Source organism: Oryctolagus cuniculus, chromosome 5, assembly GCF_964237555.1.
Source record: "Oryctolagus cuniculus chromosome 5, mOryCun1.1, whole genome shotgun sequence".
NCBI classification, from domain to species: domain Eukaryota; kingdom Metazoa; phylum Chordata; class Mammalia; order Lagomorpha; family Leporidae; genus Oryctolagus; species Oryctolagus cuniculus.
In genome coordinates, this window is record NC_091436.1 from 1,548,244 (window position 1) to 1,559,547 (window position 11,304).

The following is an 11,304-nucleotide window of genomic DNA, read 5'->3' on the forward strand; positions in this document are numbered from 1 at the left end:
AGCTGTGCTCTGAGACAGGAGGGGTGACTGAGACACCTGAGGGCACAGGTGGCCGTGCAGCTCAATCCCAACCCTGGGACCCCTCTGTGACTGAGACAGGAAGGAGCCTGCACTGGACAGCGCGGCTGCGGGCAAAGCCAGGGCAGGTGGGAGCAGCAGCAGGTGGGGGTCCAGGCCACGGCGGGGCCGGGGGTTTCACTGCCCTCTGGGTGGTGCCATGGGTAAAGGCACCACTAGAGATACCCACATCCTAAATCAGATGCCTGGGCCCAGCCCCAGCTCTGCGGCTGATTCTGCTGCCTGCTAATGCCCTCAGAACCTCGGGCTCGCCCCCAGGCTCCAGGGCTCCCCACACAGGCAGGCAGCGGGCGGAGTCCAGAGGCGAGGACACGGCCGTCGTCACCTGCCCCCCGCAGATGCCCCGTGCCCGAGGAAGCCTGGAGACGCCCTCCCGGAGAGAAGGCCCCAGCAACGTGAGTCCACGGGCACCACGTGACGTCGGGGTATGAGTCCATGGGCACCACATGACATCAGGGTGTGAGTCCACGGGCACCACGTGAAGTTGGGGTATGAGTCCATGGGCACCTTGTGACATCAGGGTGTGAGTCCACGGGCACCACGTAACGTTGGGGTGTGAGTCCACGGGCACCATGTGATGTCAGGGTGTGAATCCACGGGCACCACGTGATGTCAGGGTGTGAGCCCACGGGCGCCACGTGACGTCGGGGTGTGAGCCCACGGGTACCACGTGATGTCAGGGTGTGAGCCCACGGGCACCACGTGACATCGGGGTGTGAGTCCACAGGCACCACGTGATGTCAGGGTGTGAGTCCACGGGTGCCTCGTGATGGGGTGTGAGCCTGCGGGTGCCACGTGACGTCAGGGTGTGAGACCACGGGCATCAGGCTCCTTTGGCTGCCCACGAGGCTGCACTCCCAGGCTGACTTGTGCTCAGACACCTGCTAGGAGCTAGAACTGCTCTGGGCCCGGAGGGACTCCCAGCAGCTCCACCTGTGGCTGGGTGACAGACTTGCCCTCGGATACGTTCCGTGAGACCCCAGGAAGAGTCACACCCTGGGGGCTGGTGTGCTGGAGCAGGTAAGGCCCCGCCCATGACACCCTGCAGGCACTCCGAGTCCCGGCTGCTCCGCTTCTGTGCCAGCTCCCTGCTAATGCACCAGGGAAAGCAGCATGGACGGCCCAAGCGACTGGCCCTGCCACCTTCTTGGGAGACCTGGATGAGGCTCCTGGCTCCTGGCTTTGACCTGGCCCAGCCTGGCTGTTGCGGCCATCTGAGGAGTGAACCGGTAGATGGAAGATCGTTCTTTTCTCTCTCTCTCTCTCTCTCTCTCTCTCTCTCTCTCTGATTTTCAAATAAATTAATTAATCTTAAAAAGATTCACACCCGGGGAGCTGGCATTGGAGCATCAGGGAGGAGAAGAACGTGTTCCGAACCCAGACCCTGCGGCTCCAGGGGAGGACAGAGCAGAGGAGACAAAGTCGCTTCAGGTCAGGGATGAAGGCACGAGCCGTCACGCAGTGACCTGACGTGCTGAGAGGTGCAGAGAGACAGCAGGAGCCAGGCAGCCTGGAGGGGCCGGCAGACATTCCTGAGGCCTTGCTAATCGGCGGACTCACTCGTCGGAAGGCTAACGCACGGCTCTCAGCGGGCGGGCGTCTCACACCCAGTTTTGGGAAACTGCTAACATCTTGAGCAGCGATGATCGCCCACAGCAGTGCAGGCAGAGCTGGGCTCACGTCCCCCAGATGGCACCACCCAGGGCCTGCGGTCCGGGTGCCCTGGCTGCAGAGGGTGCAGCTGAGGAGGCCTGGCGGTCGGCCCCACTGATGTGCCCATCACGTTCAAGCCAAGTTCCAGAAACTTCTGAGTGGCTGTGGGCAGCCAGGCGGAGTCTTCCATTCCGGACAAGGTTTGTGCGTGTCTAGAACACACTAGATGCCAGCGGCGTCTTCATCGGGGGTGCTGGGTTTCTGCACGGGTTCCCCCAGACAGCAGGAAACCCGTGCACGTCAGAGGGAGCGGCAGTGCAGCCCACCGCCCGCTGCGGGCAGACCACGCGGCCGCCGCAGTGCTGTGCTGAGGGAAGTCCCACGCGGGCTCTCAGAGGCACCGCCCCAGAGGAGAGGGAGACGGAAGTACGAGGGGTGCTCGGGTGCTGGGATGCCCCCTCCCCACCGTACACAAAGGCCCCAGCTGCTCTGTGCACGTGGGAGGGGCGGAGTTTCCAACTGCGCACTCTGGCTGAGTGTTGAGGACAGAAAGACAATATGTGAGCCACACAATCACACCACCCCACGCTTAAGTAACTCGCTAAGCTCGACCGCTTTTACTCGGTTGCGTAGACATTCCCTGATGCCCGAGTGCAGACCTCCTGGGGGCCGCCACCCACACGCGTGGCGTCCCGGCTCCCGCAGAGCCGGCAGGGGGCTCTGCACTGGCCCGGCCCGGCGTTCTCAGTCTGCCGTGAGGAGACTCGCCCGGCAGGGCCGGCATGAGGTCAGCTCCGGGACCCCAGAGGCGGCCAGGCGGGGCCCTCCCCGGGCGTGGAGCAGCGGCTCACTCGAATGAGTCTAGAGGTAAAGCATCCGAAACACAAGTGAGGTCATGGGGCCGCGCGGCCCTGGAGGAGATGAGGTCACCCCCCACCCCTCGCACGCCCGGGGGAACCATCACTCACGGCTGCCGTCTCTCGCATCCCACTGCCACGATGTTTTGCTGTCAGTGGCCTTGCAAAGCAACGTGGCAGCCACTTGTAAGTGGAAAACCAGCCGATTCCCGGAGCCAAGGCTGCCGCCCGGGCCCAAAAGAGAGGCCTCGTGGGCCCCACGCTTTCAGAACAGAACCAGAGGCAGGGCCGCTGGGAGCCACAAGACCACGGCCACAAAATGCGGAATCCTATCTGCAATTACAGAATGCAGGGGCCCAACCGCCACGTCGCCCGGAGCCGGCCTTGACTCCGAAACCTCAAAGTCGGCTGCGGGGCCAGGCCTGCACTCGGTGGGCGCTTAGCTCTGCCTGTCACTGGCGCAGCAAGCTCCACGTGGCCCCCTGCACTCTGTGGGCGCTTAGCTCTGCCTGTCGCCGGTGCAGCAGGCTCCACGTGGCCCCCTCCTCCCCAACAGGCCAGAGCTGCCTGCACGACTCCTCATGCCTCCCCATCCCATTCTGGGTACGGTGTCAGCCGTGGGCCTGCGTTAGCCATGGCTGGGCCTGGACCGTGCTCAGACCAGCTCTGACCTGAGCTGTCTCCTCCTGTCCCTGCACAACCCGGCGAGCTCGGGGTCTGTGGGGCGCGTGTCCTATTCCTCGGCCAGCTGCCCGGAGCGGGGATGCGGCACAGGGACCTCTGCAGCCGAGTCAGGGCAGCGTCTCCATCTGCACCCGGCTGAGGGCCACAGCCGCGCTGCCCTTGGAGACCTCCTGCCCCGGGGTCTCCTGCGCTCGGCTCTGGGGTCCACAGCATGCGGCCCCCAGGGCCTTGGGCAGCCTCCTCCCTGCCGGGCCAGGCGCTGAGACGGGAACAGCACGAAGCTGGACGGGAAGGCGGGACAGGCACAGCGAGAGCCAGGTGTGAGCTGACAACCCAGGGAGTGGCTTCTCCCTTGCAGAAGCTGGTGGCGCGGCCGGGAACCAGCCAGGAGGGCGGCCCTGCCCTGGGGAAGCCGCAGGCACCGTCGGCACACACCCGGAGAGATGGTTCCAACGGCCCCACTGCTGTCTGGGAGGACGTCTGGGCCGTGAGTCATGGAGAACTGTCTGGTGTCCCCAACCCTGACCTGAGGGGAACCGTGACCCTGAGCAGGGCGTCGGAGGCGGGGCCCAGCCGCAGCCCCTGTGGGCTCCTCCCTGGCATGAGGGCATGGGCGGAGCCTAGCCGCGGAGCTGGGAACAAGAGGCCCCGGTTCCTGGCACCGGGAAGGGCCGAGACTCTCACTGTGCCTGTCCCGCCTTCCCGTCCAGCTTCGTGCTGTTCCCGTCTCAGTGCCTGGCCCGGCAGGGAGGAGGCTGCCCAAGGCCCTGGGGGCCGCATGCTGTGGTCCCCCAGAGCCGAGCGCAGGAGACCCCGGGGCAGGAGGTCTCCAAGGGCAGCGCGGCTGTGGCCCTCAGCCGGGTGCAGATGGAGACGCTGCCCTGACTCGGCTGCAGAGGTCCCTGTGCCGCATCCCCGCTCCGGGCAGCTGGCCGAGGAATAGGACACGCGCCCCACCACGGCACCCACAGTGGACACCACACTCACTGCCCTGGTGAACACCGCCCACCACGGCACCCACAGTGGACACCACGCTCACTGCCCTGGTGAACACCGCCCACCACGGCACCCACAGTGGACACCACGCTCACTGCCCAGGTGAACACCGCCCACCACGGCACCCACAGTGGACACCATGCTCACTGCCCAGGTGAACACTGCCCACCACGGCACCCACAGTGGACACCACGCTCACTGCCCAGGTGAACACCCACCACCACTCTCCAGGGCACCCACAGTGGACACCACGCTCACTGCCTGGTGAACACCGCCCACCACCACAGCACCCACAGTGGACACCACACTCACTGCCCAGGTGAACACCGCCCACCACGGCACCCACAGTGGACACCACGCTCACTGCCCTGGTGAACACCGCCCACCACGGCACCCACAGTGGACACCATGCTCACTGCCCAGGTGAACACCGCCCACCACGGCACCCACAGTGGACACCACGCTCACTGCCCTGGTGAACACCGCCCACCACGGCACCCACGGTGGACACCACGCTCACTGCCCAGGTGAACACCGCCCACCACGGCACCCACAGTGGACACCACGCTCACTGCCCAGGTGAACACTGCCCACCACGGCACCCACAGTGGACACCACGCTCACTGCCCAGGTGAACACCCACCACCACGGCACCCACAGTGGACACCATGCTCACTGCCCAGGTGAACACCGCCCACCACGGCACCCACGGTGGACACCACGCTCACTGATAGGTGAACACCCACCACCACTCTCCAGGGCACCCACAGTGGACACCACACTCACTGCTAGGTGAACACCCACCACCACTCTCCAGGGCACCGATAAGGCGTCTCGGGGTACCTTCTCTGCACTGTCCACAGCAGGCTGGGGCAGGAGGGGCGTCACTGGCACCCACCCTGGGATCGGCCCATGGAGCCCTGCCAGCACAGCGGAGCTGAGCTCGCCTCCCGCAGCCCCGCGGGGCAGGCAGGTGCCGGGCGCCGTGCTGGCGGTGAGGGAGCCGGAGCTCGCTCCGTTCTGTGAAACAGCCCAGCGCTGACGTGTGGGGGCGCCAGGGTTAGGCTCACCTGCACCTCCCGCCACAACGCGCTCGTCGGTGCTCTTGCACACGCGCCTCCGTCACGCGCCTCCGTCACACGCCTCCGTCACACGCCTCCGCTGGCACAGGCACCCGCGGCTGCTTGCTGTGACGCTCGGCAGAGGCACAGCCCGGCCCCTTGCCCTCAGCACCCTGGCCAGTGCCGCACACGGCCACCTCGGCGGGAAAACCGCCAGCAAGAACAAGAGGCGAGACAGGTGGCTCGCAACAGGTGCAGGCAGTTCCCCGGGCGACACCGGCCCCCACCCCCACTGGCGGGAACCTGTGCGCCAGCTGCCCCCAGGGGTGGCCCCGCTCCCTGGTGCCATGGGAGCCGCTGCAGCAGCCCGGCGGGACCCTCGCTGAGCAGAGCGACCCCGCCGGGAAAGCCGCAGGCGCGAGACCCCCGATCTGCTCACACCAGGAAGCTTTGATTGTCCAAGAGCTGTGACTTTAAGAACCAAAGAAAATGCAAGTTTTCTATCACCATAGAAACGACAGAACCTAACCAGCTGAAGACTCAGGAATGAGCAACGCTGTCCTGGGGAAGGTAAGTGCCCTGCCTAGCGTTGGGAGTGACGCCTCCCGGCCCCGCCCCGCCCCGCCCCGCCCTCCCACAGCCCTGTGTGCAGGCTCCGTCTGCCACCTGCTGGGTGCACGCGCAGAGGCCAGGGAAAGCCAAACAAAGGTTTTGCCTGGAGAATCCTTTCTGGTGGACAGGACTCGAGCCATCTTGGGGGCTCTAAGGACTGTGATGGTGACACAGCAGGAGCACTGTCCCACCCCGGGCACGGGCACAGAATCGCAGGGGCCGCAGTCTCCATCCGCTCCCTGCCCCGGCGGAACCTCGCACCCACACAATGGCAGCCCTGCCTCCCCAGGCCCGGGGACCCCCTCCCTGCGCACCTGCGCTGTCCGCAGTGGCTTTGGGCCGCAGCCGGTGTCGAGGCTGTGGTGGGGTGACTCTCCGTCCCCCTCGCTGGCCTCTGCGCTCGGCTGTGGTGAACGCAGTGCGGGCAGGGAGGGTCCTCACCTCTGTCCGCATTGACAAATGAGCCCGTGACTGTTGACGGAGAGGCAGAGGGGCAGCCGCCGTGGAGGACGGTGCAGAGGGCCCTCGGGGAGCCGGAAGTGGAGCCAGCAGGGCTCCAGCCCGGGCCTGGGTCCCCACAGCAGCCACGCACCCCCCCACACACGTCTGCAGCACGTGTCTGCCCCATCTTCCTGGAGACAGCGGCGCCCAGGGCGGCCCCACAGCAGCGTCCACAGCGGAAGAGCCCAGCTCTGTGCCGGCCCCGGCCCCAGAGGCAGCCTCCGGCACCTTCCCTGGGCTCCCCTCAGACACTGTGACCAACCACGGCAAGGCAGTGTTATTCTGCCCAGTGAGGGCAGGAGGGTGGGCGTGGGGCCCTCCCCTCTGGGCCCCCAGCAGTGGCACCTGCAGGCCCTGCCCCCCGTTTCCCGGTGTTCACCAGGTTGGGACTTGTTTTATCTCCGTGGATCCTTGGCTGGGAGCGGCCGCGTGGATTCCCAACCAGGGCCTGCAGTTTAGCACCTGTGTCCCGGGCCCCAGCGTCCTCTGAGCTTCCCAGGCCAACTGCCAGCCTCACCGTGCAGGACCGAGGGCCTGGGAATCGGGGCAGGCCCGAGTACTGGGGCCCCTGCGCACGCGTGGGAGACCCAGGTGGAGCTGCAGGCTCCCAGCTGTGCAGCCATTTGGGGCGGGAACCAGCAGATGGAAGATTGATCTCTGTGCGTCCTCTCTATCCGTTTGCCTTTCAAATAAACAAAGTCTACAGAAAACAGCTCTGAGAGGAGTTGCGGCGGGAACTTGGGGCCGATTTTCCCCCGACCTGGACACCTGAGGCTCCCCAAGCCCACGCCGCCCTTCCGGGGAACCGCGCCGTCGTCGGCATCGGCTGCAGGAAGAGCTTTCTCCGCGTCTGCAGTGCCCAGCACAGCTCCCCACAGGGCAGGTGGCTGGTCCCTCCCCAGCGGGGGCAGCGCAGGATGTCTGGGCTTTGCCATGACGTCAGGGTGAAATGCGTTCACCAAAACTGCTCTGAGGAGCCAGGCCGGGCCCTGCAGGCTTCCCGGGCCCTCACGGTGCTGTCTGGGGAGCACTGTGTCGAACCAGGGGCCTGCAGAGTCACCTTCCAACCGAGGGTCCCCACCCCAGCCCCCACGCCAAATGACAGCAAGTGCCCCGGCCACGTGTTCCCTGGACCCCCCAGGGTGTTCTCTGTCACCCGCTATCAGCCGAGAACATGGTGACACCGGCTGTAGAGCTTGCTTTGTACACGTGAGGTCCAACGTCCCTTAGTGACGCCTGGATACCTCTGCTCCTCCCTGGGCAAGCGCCATGTGGTAGCAGGTTAAGCATCGGCCTGCAGCACCGGCATCGCGTATGGGTACCTGTTCGAGTCCCGGCTGCTCCACTTCCAAACCAACTCCCAGCTGATGGCCTGGGAAAGCAGTGGAAGACGGCCCAGGTGCTTGGGCCCCTGCAGCTGTGTGGGAGACCGGGAAGAAGCTCCTGGCTCCTGGATTCAGCCTGGCCGTTGCAGCTGGGTGGGGAGGGAACCGGCAGGGAGGGATCTTTCTCCCTCTCTCTCTGCACCTCTGACTTTCACGTGAATAAACGAACCCTTAAGAAACACATTCTCCCCACAGAAGCACAAAGCAGCGGCGTTGGCTCTCAGCGTCTCCCCCGGTGCCCTCCATCGCCCTCCCTCCGCACCCCGTGCTGTCTCAAGCTTCCCTGTGCCGCGGGACATCTGCAGGGCGGCTGAGCGGCAGGGGTGGACCTGGGGTGCTGCACCCGGGAGCCGCCCTGGGGAGGCTGCGTCGCGCAGCAGCGGGCAGCAGGGCCAGCAGGTGCCTGCTCTCCTGGCCCAGGGCGGTCGTATTTTGAACATTTCGATTTGTTTCGCCAAAGCCTCTTCTGCTCGGGGCCGTGCTGGGGGTTCAGAGAGGGCTCCCCAGCAGTGCCAGCCCCCGGACCCGCCGCAGAGGCAAGGGAAACGCAGCAGAGCGTGAAGTCCGCGCGGCGCCAGGCAGCCACAAGATGGCGACGTGGAGTCCGTGGGCAGCAAGGGCCCAGAGGACGCTGCCCGCACCTGTGTCCAGTCAGTGCCACTGGCAGGAGTGAGGGGGACCCATGCTGGCTCTCAGCAAACCCCCAGCTCCTTCCAGAACGTGGGGCCCCAGATGGTCTGGTTTGAAAATGGCAACAAGGGGACTGCATAGCGGGGAAAGCTGTGGGCTTTGACGCCAGCATCCCATACGGGCGCCGGTTCGAGTCCCAGCTGCTCCACTTCCAATCCAGCTCCCTGCTAATGGCCTGGGACAGCAGCAGAGGATGGTCCAAGTGCTTGGGCCCTGCACCCACGTGGGAGACCCGGATGAAGGTCCTGGCTCCTGGCTTTGGCCTGGCCCAGTGCTGGCTGTGGCCGTCACCTGGGGAGTGAGCCAGTGGATGGAAGACCTCTCTGCCTCTCTCTGTAACTCTTTCAAATAAATAAATCCTTAGGAAGGGAGGCAGGGAGGAAGCCATGAAGCCGGCGTGACACACACAAGCAGCCTGCCGGGGAGCTGGGGACCTGTCCGCCCTCTCCTGTGACAGCTGCCTCACACAGGGCGTCCCCAGGCTGGGCCTGCTCCTGCCTGTTCACCTGCCAGGAACCGCACACAACAGAACACACACACACACACACACACACCCGCCGCTGCCTCCCATCCCAGGGCACCTGCCTGCCGCTGTCCATGGCCCCGGCACTAAGGCGACGTTGGAGCCAGCCCGAGGCTTTCCCTGTGTGGCGCGGCCCAGCCCCTGCCAGGGTCACCTGTGACAGCTCCCGCGTCGTCAGGTGAAGGCACAGAGCCCACCTCCGGGATCCATCCATCGAGTGACTGACTGATGGTTGCACAAACCACTCCCTTTTGAAGGCTGGCAGCTCTCACACAGCCAGAACTGTATCCAGACCCTGGTGACGACCCTGGCGCGGCCCCAGGCCCTGCCCCCCAGACCTCTCCTCCCCTCCCCCTCCCCCCCGAGCCCCACCCCTGCTTCCCCGCAGCAGACCAGGGGCCCCCTCAGGGCCTGTCCCCCAGGGCAGCTCTGAAGCCGAATTCCTGTGGCCTCATCCCGGAGCTCTCCAGACGGGCACCCTCCGACCTTGCCGCCCTCGCACCTGGATCCCCACGCCCGCTGAGTCACCACCACTCCGGCAAGTCTTCCGAGCGCGTGCTCCACGGAGGCTGTGCCGGAGCAGGGCTGGCCACAGCTGGGGGAGGCCGGGACTGCGCTGCTCCTGGCCAGGGGACGTGCGAGGAGCAGGGCCCAGGAGGGCACAGGGGTCACTGAAAGGAGCCAGCAGCCTGAGGGGCTGTGGACAGGGCAGGGAAGACTCACCAGGGGTCCACCCTCGCTCGGCTCTGCCCTGGCTGGGGTATGTCCCCCTGCAGCCACAGAGAGACCGTGGACCCGGAATGGCCAACGCGACCTTCCAGAACCTTCTAGTGCCCTGAGTCTCACGGGGCTCTGTGTGCGTTCAGAGCCCTGGCCAGGCTTCAGCGCCCCAGCCGCAGTCAAAGCTGGAACTGCGGACACAGCACAGGCTCCCACACGGGCAGTAGGCGCCTTCCTGACCCATCACGGCCCCCTGGCAGGGGCTGCACTGCTGGGAGCCAGGCCCGGAACTGAGCCCAGGCTCTCGGGTGAGGACCCAGACCCCGTAACCACTGTGTGACGGCTCTGGGTGAGCAGACAGCAGACGGCCTCCCAGGCCAGGACGCGGGACGCCCGCAGCCCTCACTGTAGGAAGGAGCGAGGCCGGGTCCACCACAACATGCGGACGCCGCCCGGCAAGCACCAGGAATCTGCAACAAGACGCCACCTATGACCTCTGACCCCCAACCCCCACAGGGAGGACAGCCCAGCCCCATCCTGATGAGCCTCAGCAAGACCGGACAGGAGATCAGTTGGTGGTTTGCAGCCTCCGTGGCCTCACAGGTAGTGGCAGCCATGGGGGACTCGCTTTCCTAGGAGCGTGGCAGGTCTGGCCCACGCCTCCCTCGTGGCGTCCTGGGCTCTGTCCACGAAAGGCCCTGCCATGACCACGTGGTCTCCTTCAGTCATGAGAAGCCCGACCGTCCTGAGGGTACTGGGCTGGAGGTGTCCATGGGCACCCCCACCTCACAGCCAGCACAGCCCTCGGCCAGCAGTGCCCAGCCCGCATCCAGTAGTGGCCACGTGAGCCCACGCCATGCCTGCGGTCCAGGTCGCTCAGCACAAAGCCCGTGGGCAGGGGAGCGGGAGCACCGGCTCCTGGCCTGTCTGCCGCCCCACGCTGATGCGTGTGAATGCTCATCCCGTCGGGCAGGGGGAAGACAGGGAAGCCTCCCAAGAGACCAACCCTGGCACAGCCGGGAGTGGTGAGGGCGTTCCAGAAGGAGACAGTCTATGCCGGCTGCGGCGACAGGTGCCACGGCGTCGTCTGTTTGAACTCTGCTCCAATTCTGGAGGCTGCAGGTCCCGGGCCGCGGCTCTGGCAGATCGGGACCTGGTGAGTTCCTTTTCCATCTTGGGGGCAGAGCCTCACGTGGGGATGCTGGGGGGTCTGGGGGGCTCACGTGGGGATGCTGGGGGGTCTGGGGGGCTCACGTGGGGATGCTGGGGGGTCTGGGGGGCTCACGTGGGGATGCTGGGGGCGTCTGGGGGGCTCACGTGGGGATGCTGGGGGGTCTGGGGGGGCTCACGTGGGGATGCTGGGATGTCTGGGGGGCTCACGTGGGGATGCTGGGGGGTCTGGGGGGCTCACGTGGGGATGCTGGGGGGTCTGGGGGGCTCACGTGGGGATGCTGGGGGGTCTGGGGGGCTCACGTGGGGATGCTGGGGGGTCTGGGGGGGCTCACGTGGGGATGCTGGGATGTCTGGGGGGCTCACGTGGGGAT

At 66.1% G+C, this 11,304-nt stretch overlaps 1 long non-coding RNA gene across 1 annotated transcript; it reads right to left on the reverse strand.

Moving 5' to 3' along the window:
- Positions 1-908: 908 nt before the first annotated feature.
- LOC127485812 (uncharacterized) lies at positions 909-5,828 on the reverse strand. Its single transcript, XR_007912717.2, has 3 exons — positions 5,339-5,828; positions 2,700-2,921; positions 909-2,592 (listed from the first exon to the last, which is right to left on the reverse strand). It is a non-coding gene; the product is annotated as an uncharacterized lncRNA (long non-coding RNA).
- Between the last annotated feature and the right edge of the window lie 5,476 nt (positions 5,829-11,304).